Source organism: Oncorhynchus keta, unplaced genomic scaffold (genome assembly GCF_023373465.1).
Source record: "Oncorhynchus keta strain PuntledgeMale-10-30-2019 unplaced genomic scaffold, Oket_V2 Un_contig_25345_pilon_pilon, whole genome shotgun sequence".
Taxonomy (NCBI): domain Eukaryota; kingdom Metazoa; phylum Chordata; class Actinopteri; order Salmoniformes; family Salmonidae; genus Oncorhynchus; species Oncorhynchus keta.
The window spans coordinates 76,495-82,494 of record NW_026284395.1 but is presented as its reverse complement, the minus strand read 5'-3'; the positions used below and the strand labels follow the sequence as shown (position 1 = coordinate 82,494).

Here is a 6,000-nt window from a genome sequence, read left to right as displayed (position 1 = left end):
AGTCAACTGGACTAAACCATAGCCTTAATAGTAAGTAGTGTACACTAGTCAACTGGACTAAACCATAGCCTTAATAGTAGTGTACACTAGTCAACTGGACTAAACCATAGCCTTAATAGTAGTGTACACTAGTCAACTGGACTAAACCATAGCCTTAATAGTAAGTAGTGTACACTAGTCAACTGGACTAAACCATAGCCTTAATAGTAAGTAGTGTACACTAGTCAACTGGACTAAACCATAGCCTTAATAGTAAGTAGTGTACACTAGTCAACTGGACTAAACCATAGCCTTAATAGTAAGTAGTGTACACTAGTCAACTGGACTAAACCATAGCCTTAATAGTAAGTAGTGTACACTGGTCAACTGGACTAAACCATAGCCTTAATAGTAAGTAGTGTACACTAGTCAACTGGACTAAACCATAGCCTTAATAGTAGTGTACACTAGTCAACTGGACTAAACCATAGTCTTAATAGTAAGTAGTGTACATTAGTCAACTGGACTAAACCATAGCCTTAATAGTAAGTAGTGTACACTAGTCAACTGACTAAACCATAGCCTTAATAGTAAGTAGTGTACACTAGTCAACTGGACTAAACCATAGCCTTAATGGGGTAGTGTACACTAGTCAACTGGACTAAACCTCTGCTGTACTGTATGTGAAATCTCCCAGTCCTATTCCTTGACCTCATGGTTCCATCCTGGTCCCGAGGAATGGACAGGGTGTGCAGGCTTGTTCTCCAGCCCCACACTAACAACAACAACATCTGATTTAACGTATCAAGGGCTTGTTGATTAGTTGAATCAGGAGTGTTATTACCTGGTTGGGGGAGCCTCTAACCCGGTGAACCCAGAACCAGGACAGAAGACACTACTGCTGGATGGGTTGTCAAGTGTCTCTGGGTCTATCAAAAGCCTTATTATACCATGTTGTTATTATTATTTTACAGCATATGTAACACTGAGCTCTTCTTCTCTCTCCCACCTCTCTCTCTCTCTCCTACCTCTCTCTCACTCTCCTACGCTCTCTTTCTTCCTCCTCCCACTCCCACCCCCGCTCCTCCCCTCTCTCTCTCTCCCTCTCTCTCCCACCTCTCTCTCCCCTCGCTCCCCTCCCCCACTCTCTTGTGCTCTCTCTCCGCCTCTCTTTCCCCCTCTTCCTCTCTCTCCCACCTCTCTTTCCTCTCTCTCTCTCTTCCTCCCTGTCTGTCTCTACAGGCTCTAGTGTTCCCCAGTCAGCTCTATGAGTTTTGTGTTTGAGCTCAGGACCACCAGGATCTCCATCAGACTCTATGGAGGAGCCCTACTCAGTAAGGGCTGTCTACTGTGACAGTATCAGACTCTATGGAGGAGAAGCACTACTCAGTAAGGGCTGTCTACTGTGACAGTATCAGACTCTATGGAGGAGCACTACTCAGTAAGGGGCTGTCTACTGTGACAGTATCAGACTCTATGGAGGAGCACTACTCAGTAAGGGCTGTCTACTGTGACAGTATCAGACTCTATGGAGGAGCCCTACTCAGTAAGGGCTGTCTACTGTGACAGTATCAGACTCTATGGAGGAGAAGCACTACTCAGTAAGGGCTGTCTACTGTGACAGTATCAGACTCTATGGAGGAGAAGCACTACTCAGTAAGGGCTGTCTACTGTGACAGTATCAGACTCTATGGAGGAGAAGCACTACTCAGTAAGGGCTGTCTACTGTGACCGTATCAGACTCTAGGGAGGAGGAGCACTACTCAGTAAGGGCTGTCTACTGTGACAGTATCAGACTCTATGGAGGAGCCCTACTCAGTAAGGGCTGTCTACTGTGACAGTATCAGACTCTATGGAGGAGCCCTACTCAGTAAGGGCTGTCTACTGTGACAGTATCAGACTCTATGGAGGAGGAGCACTACTCAGTAAGGGCTGTCTACTGTGACAGTATCAGACTCTATGGAGGAGCCCTACTCAGTAAGGGCTGTCTACTGTGACAGTATCAGACTCTATGGAGGAGAAGCACTACTCAGTAAGGGCTGTCTACTGTGACAGTATCAGACTCTATGGAGGAGCACTACTCAGTAAGGGATGTCTACTGTGACAGTATCAGACTCTAGGGAGGAGGAGCACTACTCAGTAAGGGCTGTCTACTGTGACAGTATAAGACTCTATGGAGGAGGAGCCCTACTCAGTAAGGGCTGTCTACTGTGACAGTATCAGACTCTATGGAGGAGGAGCCTACTCAGTAAGGGCTGTCTACTGTGACAGTATCAGACTCTAGGGAGGAGCACTACTCAGTAAGGGCTGTCTACTGTGACAGTATCAGACTCTATGGAGGAGAAGCACTACTCAGTAAGGGCTGTCTACTGTGACAGTATCAGACTCTAGGGAGGAGCACTACTCAGTAAGGGCTGTCTACTGTGACAGTATCAGACTCTATGGAGGAGAAGCACTACTCAGTAAGGGCTGTCTACTGTGACAGTATCAGACTCTAGGGAGGAGCACTACTCAGTAAGGGCTGTCTACTGTGACAGTATCAGACTCTAGGGAGGAGGAGCACTACTCAGTAAGGGCTGTCTACTGTGACAGTATAAGACTCTATGGAGGAGGAGCACTACTCAGTAAGGGCTGTCTACTGTGACAGTATCAGACTCTATGGAGGAGAAGCACTACTCAGTAAGGGCTGTCTACTGTGACAGTATCAGACTCTAGGGAGGAGCACTACTCAGTAAGGGCTGTCTACTGTGACAGTATCAGACTCTATGGAGGAGCACTACTCAGTAAGGGCTGTCTACTGTGACAGTATCAGACTCTAGGGAGGAGGAGCACTACTCAGTAAGGGCTGTCTACTGTGACAGTATAAGACTCTATGGAGGAGGAGCACTACTCAGTAAGGGCTGTCTACTGTGACAGTATCAGACTCTATGGAGGAGGAGCACTACTCAGTAAGGGCTGTCTACTGTGACAGTATCAGACTCTATGGAGGAGGAGCACTACTCAGTAAGGGCTGTCTACTGTGACAGTATCAGACTCTAGGGAGGAGGAGCACTACTCAGTAAGGGCTGTCTACTGTGACAGTATCAGACTCTAGGGAGGAGGAGCACTACTCAGTAAGGGCTGTCTACTGTGACAGTATCAGACTCTATGGAGGAGAGGCACTACTCAGTAAGGGCTGTCTACTGTGACAGTATCAGACTCTAGGGAGGAGGAGCACTACTCAGTAAGGGCTGTCTACTGTGACAGTATCAGACTCTAGGGAGGAGGAGCACTACTCAGTAAGGGCTGTCTACTGTGACAGTATAAGACTCTATGGAGGAGGAGCACTACTCAGTAAGGGCTGTCTACTGTGACAGTATCAGACTCTATGGAGGAGGAGCACTACTCAGTAAGGGCTGTCTACTGTGACAGTATCAGACTCTATGGAGGAGGAGCACTACTCAGTAAGGGCTGTCTACTGTGACAGTATCAGACTCTAGGGAGGAGGAGCACTACTCAGTAAGGGCTGTCTACTGTGACAGTATCAGACTCTATGGAGGAGGAGCACTACTCAGTAAGGGCTGTCTACTGTGACAGTATCAGACTCTATGGAGGAGGAGCACTACTCAGTAAGGGCTGTCTACTGTGACAGTATCAGACTCTAGGGAGGAGGAGCACTACTCAGTAAGGGCTGTCTACTGTGACAGTATCAGACTCTAGGGAGGAGGAGCACTACTCAGTAAGGGCTGTCTACTGTGACAGTATCAGACTCTATGGAGGAGAGGCACTACTCAGTAAGGGCTGTCTACTGTGACAGTATCAGACTCTAGGGAGGAGGAGCACTACTCAGTAAGGGCTGTCTACTGTGACAGTATCAGACTCTAGGGAGGAGGAGCACTACTCAGTAAGGGCTGTCTACTGTGACAGTATAAGACTCTATGGAGGAGGAGCACTACTCAGTAAGGGCTGTCTACTGTGACAGTATCAGACTCTATGGAGGAGGAGCACTACTCAGTAAGGGCTGTCTACTGTGACAGTATCAGACTCTATGGAGGAGGAGCACTACTCAGTAAGGGCTGTCTACTGTGACAGTATCAGACTCTAGGGAGGAGGAGCACTACTCAGTAAGGGCTGTCTACTGTGACAGTATCAGACTCTAGGGAGGAGGAGCACTACTCAGTAAGGGCTGTCTACTGTGACAGTATCAGACTCTATGGAGGAGAGGCACTACTCAGTAAGGGCTGTCTACTGTGACAGTATCAGACTCTAGGAGGAGCACTACTCAGTAAGGGCTGTCTACTGTGACAGTATCAGACTCTATGGAGGAGCACTACTCAGTAAGGGCTGTCTACTGTGACAGTATCAGACTCTAGGGAGGAGGAGCACTACTCAGTAAGGGCTGTCTACTGTGACAGTATAAGACTCTATGGAGGAGGAGCACTACTCAGTAAGGGCTGTCTACTGTGACAGTATCAGACTCTATGGAGGAGGAGCACTACTCAGTAAGGGCTGTCTACTGTGACAGTATCAGACTCTATGGAGGAGGAGCACTACTCAGTAAGGGCTGTCTACTGTGACAGTATCAGACTCTAGGGAGGAGGAGCACTACTCAGTAAGGGCTGTCTACTGTGACAGTATCAGACTCTCTAGGGAGGAGGAGCACTACTCAGTAAGGGCTGTCTACTGTGACAGTATCAGACTCTATGGAGGAGAGGCACTACTCAGTAAGGGCTGTCTACTGTGACAGTATCAGACTCTAGGGAGGAGGAGCACTACTCAGTAAGGGCTGTCTACTGTGACAGTATCAGACTCTAGGGAGGAGGAGCACTACTCAGTAAGGGCTGTCTACTGTGACAGTATCAGACTCTAGGGAGGAGGAGCACTACTCAGTAAGAGCTGTCTACTGTGACAGTATCAGACTCTAGGGAGGAGGAGCACTACTCAGTAAGGGCTGTCTACTGTGACAGTATAAGACTCTATGGAGGAGGAGCACTACTCAGTAAGGGCTGTCTACTGTGACAGTATCAGACTCTATGGAGGAGGAGCACTACTCAGTAAGGGCTGTCTACTGTGACAGTATCAGACTCTAGGGAGGAGGAGCACTACTCAGTAAGGGATGTCTACTGTGACAGTATCAGACTATGGAGGAGCACTACTCAGTAAGGGCTGTCTACTGTGACAGTATAAGACTCTATGGAGGAGGAGCACTACTCAGTAAGGGCTGTCTACTGTGACAGTATCAGACTCTATGGAGGAGCACTACTCAGTAAGGGCTGTCTACTGTGACAGTATCAGACTCCAGGGAGGAGGAGCACTACTCAGTAAGGGCTGTCTACTGTGACAGTATCAGACTCTAGGGAGGAGGAGCACTACTCAGTAAGGGCTGTCTACTGTGACAGTATAAGACTCTATGGAGGAGGAGCACTACTCAGTAAGGGCTGTCTACTGTGACAGTATCAGACTCTATGGAGGAGGAGCACTACTCAGTAAGGGCTGTCTACTGTGACAGTATCAGACTATGGAGGAGCACTACTCAGTAGGGCTGTCTACTGTGACAGTATCAGACTCTAGGGAGGAGGAGCACTACTCAGTAAGGGCTGTCTACTGTGACAGTATAAGACTCTATGGAGGAGGAGCACTACTCAGTAAGGGCTGTCTACTGTGACAGTATCAGACTCTATGGAGGAGGAGCACTACTCAGTAAGGGCTGTCTACTGTGACAGTATCAGACTCTAGGGAGGAGGAGCACTACTCAGTAAGGGCTGTCTACTGTGACAGTATCAGACTATGGAGGAGCACTACTCAGTAGGGGCTGTCTACTGTCACTTCTCTGCCAAAAACCGCTCAGTCTCTCACCAGCTATTAATGATTTAACATCTGTATTAATGGTCCCGTCGAGTTCCTGACTAACTCCTCTAGGGTAGATAACACTTGTTGTTGATGAACAGTGTTAAAGTGAGGACTTGAAGCAATGCATTCTGGATCCTGTAGTTCGTGGTGAGTGACTTGTTGGTCCAGAAAGAGGCCCAAGGTATGATAAGA

At 48.0% G+C, this 6,000-nt stretch overlaps 1 pseudogene; it reads left to right on the top strand.

The window, feature by feature from the left end:
- Positions 1-1,221: 1,221 nt before the first annotated feature.
- LOC127922337 (tumor protein p53-inducible protein 11-like) overlaps positions 1,222-6,000 on the top strand; it is a 32,884-nt pseudogene continuing 28,105 nt past the window's right edge.